This window comes from Bos indicus x Bos taurus, unplaced genomic scaffold (genome assembly GCF_003369695.1).
Source record: "Bos indicus x Bos taurus breed Angus x Brahman F1 hybrid unplaced genomic scaffold, Bos_hybrid_MaternalHap_v2.0 tig00003097_arrow_arrow_obj, whole genome shotgun sequence".
In the NCBI taxonomy this organism is placed as follows: Eukaryota; Metazoa; Chordata; class Mammalia; order Artiodactyla; family Bovidae; genus Bos; species Bos indicus x Bos taurus.
Window position 1 is genome coordinate 13,597 of NW_020867602.1, and position 13,372 is coordinate 26,968.

General features: G+C 35.4%; 1 pseudogene; it reads left to right on the forward strand.

Annotated features, from left to right (window-relative positions):
- The first annotated feature begins 12,860 nt into the window (after positions 1 to 12,860).
- On the forward strand, positions 12,861 to 12,938 carry LOC113888917 (annotated as a pseudogene).
- The last annotated feature ends 434 nt before the right edge of the window (positions 12,939 to 13,372 follow it).

Below are 13,372 nucleotides of genomic sequence, written 5' to 3' on the forward strand. Positions count from 1 at the left end.
TATGGTAAAGTTACTGATATAGATATCCTAGAAATTTTATGAAGTTCCTAAAAATCTGATATGTTCTGGTATTCTAGTGGGAAATATAATGACTTCATAAAGGTTAACAAAAGGACTGAATGAACCAGTGAATATGCTTATAACTTTTATGGTTTCTATCTGAAAAAATTACAGGTTTGAATCTGTGTTTCCTGGGAGTAGGAAAAACCTTTCCATCAAACTAATTATGACAATGATTTGGTAAAATTAAATATTATAAACAAATGGAAACAATTATATTTTTCTCTGTCTGACTCCTCCAGAGATTGAGAACTCTTAGGTTTCCAGTAACTTTATCAGGTAAGTTAGGAAGGTTATCTCACTAACAAGTACAGAAATCTCAAGGAACTTTTGAGACCTTGAAAATGGAAGAATTCACCTAGATTTGTGAGGCATAGCCTGTCGTAAGCCTTTGGTGTGACTTTGCCAGCCCTGAAAGGTTGTGTTTAAAAGTTCAGTCTGAGACTCTGAAAGTTTCAGCAAAACAAAAATTCTATGCTCTTACCTGAAACTAACACAACATTGTAAATCAACTATACTCCAATAAAATTAAAAATGAAAAAAAAAAGTCTACAACCATTTATAGTTATATAAATCATCAGGCCAAATTTATTGAGAATAGACCTATTTTGGAAAAAAAAAAAAAACTAGCCTTAGTTTGGTTAGTTTGCTAAAAACGAGGATAACTTTAGGGAGAAAAAGATGTTTCAATAAATGCTAAATCCCAGTTTGTTAATGGAAGTCTGTATCTACTAAGACTCATTTTCTGGATAGTTCCTAGATGTTATGCAATGTTAATATAAAATTCAATTGAATTGTTAAAGAACACCCTAAGTTGGTTTCTGAAGGTTATTTCAGTAACCTATCTTTGGACAAAGATCAGATGCCTCATGACCTGCAACCAGGACTGGAAAAAGACATAATTTAAGGGATTGTCTCCAACCTGGATGGGATGACCTTTTAAATCAGATACTCTTAACTGGCTCATGCACAGTAAAATTGAAGGGAAATTGACTCTTAAGATTAGTTCCCACTTCCAAAGGCCCCTACACTGGACTAGCCTATAGAGACGACTGATAACCTAAACTCACTTTAAAATGATGCTCAAACAGAGGAAACTGCACCATACCAGGATGAGTAGATGATACCAGAAGTAGAAGGCTTGCCCAAGATGCTGGATCTGATTCGTATAATCATTTATAATGTTTTCTTGACTTCTTAGACCTTTGCATATAAATCAAATGTTTTCCTATCATAGGCATGATCCTATGCTAGTTTTAGAAATCAAAGCAACTGTTGGGTTTGTGGCCAATTCCCTATATCTAGTTCTGTGTTACCATGGTGAATGTCTCTATTCCAGGGCTCTAATTGGTTGGCCTTTACTTTAAAAAAAAAAAAAAGTTATAGTCATATTCAGGTCCCTATTGATATTACTAGATGGGATCCACACACCTGGTCAACTAATAATGCCTGTTGTGACCCTGGCCATAAATTCGAGTTTTCTTCTATTACTCAAGCTCAATTAGACCAACAAAGTTTCATCAAAGGCAAAAATGTCACACAATTATGGGATGGATTTATATAGATAACACCAGTCTATAGTAATTTAGGTTTAAAGTGCTCTCTATGTGGAAAAAAAATATAATACTGTTAAAACAGAAAGTTAATGTATTCTACAAAGTGGAGCTATTATAAAAAATCAGTAATTGAGAAGGCATAACACTAATTATTGTCAGAGGGAATAAAACAGTGGTCAAAGATACTTAAATATAATGTCAATACATTAACCATTTAATATTTCACATACTTTCATTCTTCTACATATTATATTATTTTCATTATTTTATTGACAAAAGTCAAACTCATGTACAACTATTTAAAACATCCACATGCATTTATTTCCCTTTACATAAAAGTTTAAATGTTGATGTTGCCTTGTTCTATTTGGTACCTGGTGAGTCTAAATGAGTTTTCTTTTTAATTATAGATTTGAACTTTCGCACCTTCTTTAAAACTTTGATTAAAATAATTTTAAAATAATTATTTTCATTTCTTTTTTGATTTTTGTTACCAACTCAATGGACGTGAGTCTGAGTGAACTCCCGAAGTTAGTGATGGACAGGGAGGCCTGGTGTGCTGTGATTCATGGGGTCACAAAGAGTCAGACACGACTGAGCGACTGAACTGAACTGACAAAATTTGAACCAAAGAAAAACAAAGGATGCAAAATAAAGAAATATCATGAGAAATTAAATCAATAATTATAATATGCAAAACTTTTAAAGTGCTCTAATAAAAATAAAATGATGATGTACTATAATGAAATACTCTAATAAAAATAATGAAATACTTTATCTCAAAATGATAATACATTCACAGTGAAGCTCTTTCAATTACAGTACTAATAGAAGAAGTATAAGATAACTATGTTACTTTTAGCTTCAGGTACCTTAATCATTAGTTTTGAGGGGAAAAAAGCTAATAACAGTTTAAATAGTCAACAACTATTACACAAATGTGAAATTAGAACTGAGTCTCAAATGTAATGAGAATTCATAAAAGCAAATAGAGACAACAAACTTTCAAACCAGAAATTAAATTTACCAACTGCAAATGCTGTATATATGTGTATGCATTTGCAATAACATATATATTTTTTCTTAACACATTTTTACAGATTTTTTTCCTACTAGTAGTAGAAAACTTTTTTAATATTATACAGAAGATGTTTGTCAAAATCACCATATAGAATTTTTTTGCAAGAAACTGTTTAAAATTTCTGTGTATATTTCAGCCTTTTGAAATCTCATGAACAGACTCAAAAAATAATCATTTCAAGACTATGCATTCTATTAATATTTTTTGCTTTATAAGAAAATCTAAATCATCTTCTAGATATCGATCATAGTATAATGTCCATGCCATAATAATTCCCACACACAAACATACATACATGACAATACAAGCCTCTAAGACTTTGAAAGTTATTTCATTACAAAATATTAAACTTAATATTTTTATTTGTCAGTTTTCATAAAGTCTTCTTAATTCTCATACTCTTATCATGACAAGGTAAAGCAATATTTTACTATCCATGTATAGATAAAAATGTGAAGAGAATTTTGAATTATCTTGCTAAATACTGAGATTTTCATAGATTATAGGTCCAAAAATATAAAAATATTTATCACTTGGAAAATAATGGAATTGCCAAATTATTCACTTATGAATTTGGTGTCACATTATGTTAGGGAACAGCAGTATTTTTTCATAAATTAGCCTGAAAAAAAGATGAGTGGAATATGTGAATACCAGAAGAAAAATACTGGTCCCCTGTGACTCTCAAATAACACATCAGGCATTTCAAGCCAAACACCAGCAAATTGTTCCTGAAAATTCAGATTTACATATAAAATATTAATTGGAATGCTTTCTCCAAATTAGGTAATTTTTATAATGACACCAAACCTCTAATCTGTTTCCCCAAAATACTAAAATAGCAAAACAAGCACTCAGAAACATGTACATCCAAAATACAATCTTCTATGATTTCTGTGACCAAAGTTCCAATGTGCTGTTAACAATTGTTTTGTGTGTTTATAGCAACATTTCTCTCCTCATTTCTCTTCTCCACAAATTTATTCAGTGTATTTGAATCTTGTGATACTCACTGTACACACTGACAAAAGTATGGATTAAGTATATGAGGCAAGGTGGAGATACATTCTCACACACACACAATTGCAAAAATCATGGCACAGAGTATGATGCTGTGGTGCTTTCTTAAAGACAACAACATCCAAGACAGAGAAACTTTTGTGGATATACAGTGAGTTTTTCAAACAGCTACATACAATTACTAGTTGCTACTAACTAAATTTAGAATATAATTCTAGACTTTTCCTACATATATGCTTAACTTATTTATACATTGAGAAAAAATATAAATGTTTTCATGTAAATATCAGTTAAAAACACTGAACTGAGAGATATGTATAGTCTATGATATACAGTTACAAAAATTCAAACATTGGTCTACTGGATTAAATATTAACACAGAAGGAAATTTTGGTCTACTCTTAGATCTGCTCAAGGATTCAGAACTGACAGTACATACATACATTACACTGAAAAAACAGAATAATATGAACATAAAGTTAAAGACTTACTAGAGGACAAATATTAAGAAATTCTTGGATGCCAACAAAGATATATTTAACTTCTCATGCAGTTCTAGCAATACTGCCAGCTACTGCCTCTATTCAGATTTGACATCTTCTGAAATAATACTTGCAAATGTTTATTTTGCAAAGTAATTCTCATAAACACTTCTCATAAATATGTTTATGTATTATAAACTTTTTCTCCTTATTGTTTTATTTTTTAATATAAATGAATTTATTTTAATTGGAGGCTAATTACTTTACAATATTGTATTGATTTTGCCATACATTGAGAGGAATCCACCATGGGTATACATGTGTTCACCATGCTGAACCGCCTCCCACCTCCCTCCCCATCCCATCCCCCCGGGTCATACCAGTGCAGCAGTACCGAGCGCCCTGTATCATGCATCAAACCTGGACTGGCGATTCATTTCACATATGATAATATACATGTTTCAATACCATTCTCCCAAATTATCCTGTCTTCACCCTCTCCCACAGAGACCAAAAAGACTGTTCTATATATCTGTGTCTCTTTTGCTATCTCGCATACAGGGTTATCGTTACCATCTTTCTAAATTCTATATATATGCGTTAGTATACTGTATTGGTGTTTTTATTTCTGGGATATTTCACTCTGTATAATAGGCTCAAGTTTCATCCACCTCATTAGAACTGATTCAAATGTATTCTTTTTAATGGCTGAGTAATACTCCATTGTGTATATGTACCACTGCTTTCTTATCCATTCATCTGCTGATGGACATCTAGGTTGCTTCCATGTCCTGGCTATTATAAACAGTGCTGCAATGAACATTGGGGTACATGTGTCTCTTTCAATTCTGGTTTCCTTGGTGTGTATGACCAGCAGTGGGATTCTTGGGTGGTATGGCAGTTTTATTTCCAGTTTTTTAAGGAATCTCCACACTGTTCTCCATAGTGGATGTACTAGTCAGCATTCCCACCAACAGTGTAAGAGGGTTCCCTTTTCTCCACACCCTCTCCAGCATTTATTGCTTGTAGACTTTTGGATCGCAGACATTCTGACTGGCATGAAATGGTACCTCATTGTGGTTTGGATTTGCATTTCTCCAATAATGAGTGATGTTGAACATCTTTCCATGTGTTTGTTAGCCATCTGTATGTCTTCTTTGGAAAAATGTCTGTTTAGTTCTTTGGCCCATTTTTTGATTGGTCATTTATTTTTCTGGAATTGAGCCGCAGGAGTTGCTTATATATTTTTTTGTCAACTGCTTCGTTTGCTATTATTTTCTCCCATTCTGAAGTCTGTCTTTTCACCTTGCTTATAGTTTCCTTTGTTGTGCAAAATTTTTAATTTTAATTAGGTCCCATTTGTTTATTTTTGCTTTTATTTCCAATATTCTGGGAGGTGGGTCATAGAGGATCCTGTTGTGATTTATGTCGGAGAGTGTTTTGCCTATGTTTTCCTCTAGGAGTTTTATAGTATCTGGTCTTATGTTTATATCTTTAATCCATTTTGAGTTTATTTTTGGGTATGGTTTTAGAAAGTGTTCTAGTTTCATTCTTTTACAAGTGGTTGACCAGTTTTCGCAGCACCACTTGTTAAAGAGATTGTCTTTTCTCCATTGTATATTCTTGCCTCCTTTGTCGAAGATAAGGTGTCCATATGTGTGTGGATTTATCTCTGGGCTTTCTATTTTGTTCCATTGATCTAAATTTCTGTCTTTCTTCCAGTACCATACAGTCTTGATGACTATGGCTTTGTAGTAGAGCCTAAAGTCAGGCAGTTTGATTCCTCCAGTTCCATTCCTCTTTCTCAAGATTGATTTGGCTACTTGAGGTTTCTTGTATTTCCATGCAAATTGTGAAATTATTTGTTCTAGTTCTCTGAAAAATACCGTTGGTAGCTTGATAGGGATTGCATTGAATGTATAGATTGCTTTGGGTAGTATACTCATTTTCACTATATTGATTCTTCCAATCCATGAGCACAGTATATTTCTCCATCTATTACTGTCCTCTTTGATTTCTTTCACCAGTGTTTTATAGTTTTCTATATATAGGTCTTTTATTTCTTTAGGTAGATATATTCCTAAGTATTTTATTCTTTTCGTTGCAGTGGAGAACGGAATTGTTTCCTTAATTTCTCTTTCTATTTTCTCATTGTTAGTGTATAGGAATGCAAGGAATTTCTGTGTGTTGATTTTATATCCTGCAACTTTACTATATTCATTGATTACTATATTCATATTATATTCATTGATTCTAGTAACTTTTTGGTGGAGTCTTTATGGTTTTCTGTGTAGAGGATCATGTCATCTGCAAACAGTGAGAGTTTTAATTCTTTGCAAATCTAAATTCCTTTTATTTCTTTTTCTGCTATGATTGCTGTGGCCAAAACTTCCAATACTATGTTGAATAGTAGTGGTGAGAGTAGGCACCCTTGTCTTGTTTCTGACTTTAGGCGAAATGCTTTCAATTTTTCACCATTGAGGATAATGTTTGCTGTGGGTTTATCATATATAGCTTTTATTTTTTGAGGCATGTTCCTTGTATTCCTGCTTTATGGATGATTTTTATCATAAAAGGACGTTGAATTTTGTCAAAGACTTTCTCTGCATCTATTGAGATAATCATTTTTTTTTAATTTTTCAATTTGTTAATGTGGTGTATTACATTGATTCATTTGCGGATATTGAGGATCCTTCCATTCCTGGGATAAAGCCCACTTGGTCATGATGTATGATCTTTTTAATATGTTGTTGGATTCTGTTTGCTACAATTTTGTTAAGGATTTTTGCATCTATGTTCATCAGTGATATTGGCCTGTAGTTTTCTTCTTTTGTGGCATCTTTGTTAGGTTTGATATCAGGGTGATAGTGGCCTTCATAGAATGAGTTTGGAAGTTTACCTTCCTCTGCAATTTTCTGGAAGCATTTGAGTAGGATAGATGTTAGCTCTTCTCTAAATTTTTGGCAGAATTCAGCTGTGAAGCCATCTGGTCCTGGGTTTTTGTTTGCTGGAAGATTTCTGATTACAGTTTCAGTTTCTGTGCTTGTGATGGGTCTGTTAAGATTTTCTATTTCTTCCTGGTTCAGTTTTGGAAAGTCGTACTTTTCTAAGAATTTGTTTACTTCAAAGTTTTCCATTTTATTGGCATATAATTGCTCATCGTAGTCTCTTATGATCCTTTGCATTTCTGTGTTGTCTGTTGTGATCTCTCCATTTTCATTTCTAATTTTATTGATTTGATTTTTCTCCCTTTGTTTCTTGATGATTCTGGCTAATGATTTCTCAATTTTATTTATCTTCTCAAAGAATCAGCTTTTGACTTTGTTGATTTTTGCTATGTTCTCTTTGTTTCTTTTGCATTTTTTTCTGCCCTAATTTTTAAGATTTCTTTCCTTCTACTAACCCTGGGGTTCTTCATTTCTTCCTTTTCTAATTGCTATATGTGTAGAGTTAGGTTTTTTATTTGATATTTTTCTTGTTTCTTGAGGTAAGCCTGTACTGCTATGAACCTTCCCCTTAAGCACTGCTTTTACAGTGTCCCATAGGTTTGGGGTTGTTGTGTTTTCATTTTCATTCATTTCTATACATATTTTGATTTCTTTTTTGATTTCTTCTGTGATTTGCTGGTTATTCAGCAGCGTGTTGTTCAGCCTTCATATGCTGGAATTTTTAAGTTTTTCTCCTGTAATTGACATTTAATCTTACTGCATTGTGGTCAGAAAAGATGGTTCGAATGATTTCAATTTTTTTTTTTTTTTTTTGAATTTACCAAGGCTAGATTTATGGCCCAGGATGTGATCTATCCTGGAGAATGTTCCATGTGCACTTGAGAAAAAGGTGAAATTCATTGTTTGGGGGTGAAATGTCCGATAAATAGCAATTCGGTCTAACTGGTTTATTGTATCATTTAAAGTTTGTGTTTCCTTGTTAATTTTCTGTTTAGTTGATCTAGCCATAGGTTGCAGTGGGGTATTAAAGTCTCCCACTATTACTGTGTTATTGTTAATTTCCCCTTTCATACTCATTAGCATTTGTCTCACATATTGCAGTACTCCTATGTTGGGTGCATATATATTTATAATTGTTATATCTTCTTCTTGGATCGATCCTTTGATCATTATATGTAGTGTCCTTCTTTGCCTCTTTTCACACTTTGTTTGAAAGTCTATTTTATTTGATATGAGTATTGCTACTCCTGCTTTCTTTTGGTCTCTATTTGCATGAAATATCTATTTCCAGCCCTTCACTTTCAGTCTATATGTGTCCCTTGTTTCGAGATGGGTCTCTTGTAGACAACATATATAAGGGTCTTGTTTTTGTAGCCATTCAACCAGTCTTTGTCTTTTGGTTAGGACATTCAACCTATTTACCTTTAAGGTAATTATTGATAAGTATGATCCGGTTGACATTTACTTTGTTGTTTCGGGTTCAAGTTTATACACCCTTTCTGCATTTCCTTTCTAGAGAAGATCTTTTATCATTTGTTGGAGAGCTGTTTGGGGGTGCTGAATTCTCTCAGCTTTTGGTTGCCTGTAAAGCTTTTGATTTCTCCTTCATAGTTGAATGAGATCCTTGCTGGGTACAGTAATCTGGGTTGTAGGTTTTCCTCCTTTATCACTTTAAGTATGTCCTGCCATTCCCTCCTGGCCTGACGAGTTTCTGTTGAAAGATCAGCTGTTATCCTTAAGGGAATCCTCTTGTGTGTTATTTTTTGTTTTTCCCTTGCAGCTTTTAATATTTGTTCTTTGTGTTTGATGTTTATTAATTTGATTAATATGTGTTGCGGTGTTTCACCTTGAGTTTATTCTGTTTGGGACTCTCTTGTTTCTTGGACTGGGTTGACTATTTCCTTCCCCATTTTAGGGAAGTTTTCAACTATTATCTCCTCAAATATTTTCTCATGGCCTTTCTTTTTGTCTTCTTCAGGGACTCCTGTGATTCAAATGTTGAGGCGTTTAACATTGTCCCAGAGGTCTCTGAGGTTGTCCTCATTTATTTTAATAACTTTTTCTTTTTTCCTCTGTTTCATTTATTTCTACCATTCTATCTTCTACCTCATTAATCCTATCTTCTCCCTCCATTATTCTACTGTTGGTTCCCTCCAGACTGTTTTTGATCTCATTTATTGCATTATTCATTATATATTGACTCTTTTTTATTTCTTCTAGGCCCTCGTTAAACCTTTCTTGCATATTCTCGATCCTTGTCTCCAGGTTATTTATCTGTAATTCCATTTTTTTTTTTTCAAGATTTTGGATCATTTTCACTATCACTATTCAGAATTCTTTATCAGGTAGATTTCCCTAACTCCTCCTCTTTTCTTTGGTTTGGTGGGCATTTATCCTGTTCCTTTACCTGCTGGGTATTTCTCTGCCTTTTCATCTTGTTTATATTGCTGTGTTTGGGGTGGCCTTTCTGTATTCTGGCAGTTTGTGGTTCCTCTTTATTGTGGAGGGTTCCTCACTGTGGATGAGGTTGACCGGGTAGCTTGTCAAGGTTTCCTGGTTAGGGAAGCTTGTGCCAGTGTTCTGGTGGGTGGAGCTGGATTTCTTCTCTCTGGAGTGCAATGAAGTGTCCAGTAATAAGTTTTGAGATGTCAGTGGGTTTGGTGTGACTTTGGGCAGCCTGTATATTGAAGCTCAGGGTTATATTCCTGTGTTGCTGGAGAATTTGCATGGCATGTCTTGCTCTGGAACTTGTTGGCCCTTGGGTGGAGCTTAATTTCAGTGTATGTATGGAGGCATTTCAGAGAAGGCAATGGCACCCCACTCCAGTACTCTTGCCTGGAAAATCCCATGGACGGAGGAGCCTGGTGGGCTGCAGTCCATGGGGTCACTAAGAGTCAGACACGACTGAACAACTTCACTTTCACTTCTCACTTGCATGCATTGGAGAAAAAAAAGGCAACCCACTCCAGTGTTCTTGCCTGGAGAATCCCAGGGACGGGGGAGCCTGGTGGGCTACCGTCTATGGGGTCGCACAGAGTTGGACATGACTGAAGCGACTTAACAGCAGTAGCAGCAGCATGGAGGCGTTTGATGAGCTCTTATTAATATTTCCTGGAGTCAGGAGTTCTCTGGTGTTCTCAGGATTTGGACTTAAGCCTCCTGCCTCTGGTTTTCAGTCTTATTCTTAAAGTAGCCTCAAGACTTCTCCATCTATACAGTACCAATGGTAAAACATTTAGGTTAATGATGAAAAGTTTCTCCATAGTGAGGGACACCCAGAGAGGTACACAGAGTTACATGGAGAAGATAAGAGGAAGGAGGGAAATAGAGGTGCCCAGAAGCTGGAATCAAAAGGGGACAGAGCAAGCTAGCCAGTAATCACTTCCCTATGTGCTCTCCACAGTCTGGACTCCCCAGAGATGTTTGTGGAGTTACACAGAGAAGAGAAGAGGGAGGAAGAAGACAGAGGTGGCCAGGAGGGTAAAAGGGGGAATCAAAAAGAGAGAGACTGATCTAGCCACTAATCAATTCCCTAAGTGTTCTCCACAGCCTGTAACACACAAAGAGATTCAGAGTTGGGTAGAGAAGAGAAGGGGGAGGGAGGAGATAGAGCTGACCTGGTGGAGAAAAAGGAGAGTCCAAAGATGGAGAGAGCAATCCAGCCAGTAATCTTGCTTCCAAGTAAAAATGGGTACTGAAGACTGGGTTATTAAAGGTACAAAATTGATAACAAATACCAAAAAGCAAAAATTAAAAACCCAGAGTATAAAACACTGGTGAAAGAAATCAAAGAGGACACTAATAGATGGAGAAATATACCATGTTCATGGGTTGGAAGAATCAATATAGTGAAAATGAATATACTACCCAAAGCAATGTATAGATTCAATGTAATCCCTATCAAGCTACCAACGGTATTCTTCACAGAGCTAGAACAAATAATTTCACAATTTGTATGGAAATACAAAAACCTCGAATAGCCAAAGCTATCTTGAGAAAGAAGAATGGAACTGGAGGAATCAACCTACCTGACTTCAGGCTCTACTACAAAGCCACAGTTATCAAGACAGTATGGTACTGGCACAAAGACAGAAATACAGATCAATGGAACAAAATAGAAAGCCCAGAGATAAATCCACACACATATGGACACCTTATCTTCGACAAAGGAGGCAAGAATATACAATGGATTAAAGACAATCTCTTTAACAAGTGGTGCTGGGAAATCTGGTCAACCACTTGTAAAAGAATAAAACTAGATCACTTTCTAACACCATACACAAAAATAAACTCAAAATGGATTAAAGATCTAAACATAAGACCAGAAACTATAAAACTCCTAGAGGAGAACATAGGCAAAACACTCTCAGATATGCATCACAGCAGGATCCTCTATGACCCACCTCCCAGAATATTGGAAATAAAAGCAAAAATAAACAAATGGGACCTAATTAAACTTAAAAGCTTCTTCACAACAGGAAACTATAAGCAAGGTGAAAAGATAGCCTTCAGAATGGGAGAAAATAATAGCAAATGAAGCAACAGACAAACAACTAATCTCAAAAATATACAAGCAACTCCTACAGCTCAACTCCAGAAAAATAAATGACCCAATCAAAAAATGGGCCAAAGAACTAAACAGACATTTCCCCAAAGAAGACATAGAGATGGCTAACAAACACATGAAAAGATGCTCAACATCACTCATTATCAGAGAAATGCAAATCAAAACCACTATGAGGTACCATTTCACACCAGTCAGAATGGCTGCGATCCAAAAGTCTACAAGCAATAAATGCTGGAGAGGGTGTGGAGAAAAGGGAACCCTCTTACACTGTTGGTGGGAATGCTGACTAGTACAGCCACTATGGAGAACAGTGTGGAGATTCCTTAAAAAACTGGAAATAGAACTGACTTATGATCCAGCAATCCCACTGCTGGGCATACACACTGAGGAAACCAGAAGGGAAAGAGACACGTGTACCCCATTGTTCATCACAGCACTGTTTGTAATAGCCAGGACATGGAAGCAACCTAGATGTCCATCAGCAGATGAATGGATGAGAAAGCAGTGGTACATATACACAATGGAGTATTACTCAGCCATTAAAAAGAATACATTTGAATCAGTTCTAATGAGGTGGATGAAAGTGGAGCCTATTATACAGAGTGAAGTAAGCCAGAAAGAAAAACACCAATACAGTATACTAATGCATATATATGGAATTTAGAAAGATGGTAGCAATAACCCTGTATATGAGACAGCAAAAGAGACACTGATGTATAGATCAGTCTTTTGGACTCTGTTGGAGAGGGAAAGGGTGTGATGATTTGGTAGAATGGCATTGAAATACATGTAATATCATATATGAAACGAGTCGCCAGTCCAGGTTCGATGCATGATACTGGATGCTTGGGGCTGGTGCACTGGGACGACCCAGAGGGATGGTATGGGGAGGGAGGAGGGAGGATGTTTCAGGATCGGGAACACATGTATACCTGTGGCAGATTCATTTCGATATTTGGCAAAACCAATACGATATTGTAAAGTTTAAAAATAGAATAAAAACAAATAAATAAAAACCCAGAGAAGAGGTTAGATTCTCAAAAATGCAATATTAAAGAAAAAAACAAATTCTCAAAAATTATATTAAAAGAATATATATATATATATGAAGTTTGCTTTAAAAATAGGGTCTTATTTTTGAAAAGTATCACTTCTCGGCCTTTTGGCTAAGATCAAGTGTAGTATTTTTGAAAAGTAATTGTAGGTTATAAAAATGAAAATTAAAGGAGTAAAAGGGCTTATACATAAAAAAATTAAAAAAAATTAAAAATGATAAAAAAAATACGTAGGACTTTCTCTGGTGTTTTTGTGGACAGTGTGGGGTCAGTTCATTTTCAGATAGTTCCTTGATCCTGCTTATACTTCTCAAGATCTATACGCCCCTTCCTATGTAGTCAGTGCTAACTGCAGGGTTTTAATCTATTGCACCTGTCACTTCCAAAGCAGTTCCCTCTGTTTATTTTAGCTTCATGTGTTTGCTGGTCTCTTCAGTGTCTAATTTCTGCCCTGGCACAAGGGGGCGGTGGTGGTCACTTATTTGGGCTCACTTGTTCAGTCATGCTGAGGGGAGGGAGGAACACTGCAAACAAATATCACTGGCGTGTGTGGGGAGTGGTCACAGTGTCTTGGCCACATTGAGTTTGCCCCTCTCGCAGCAT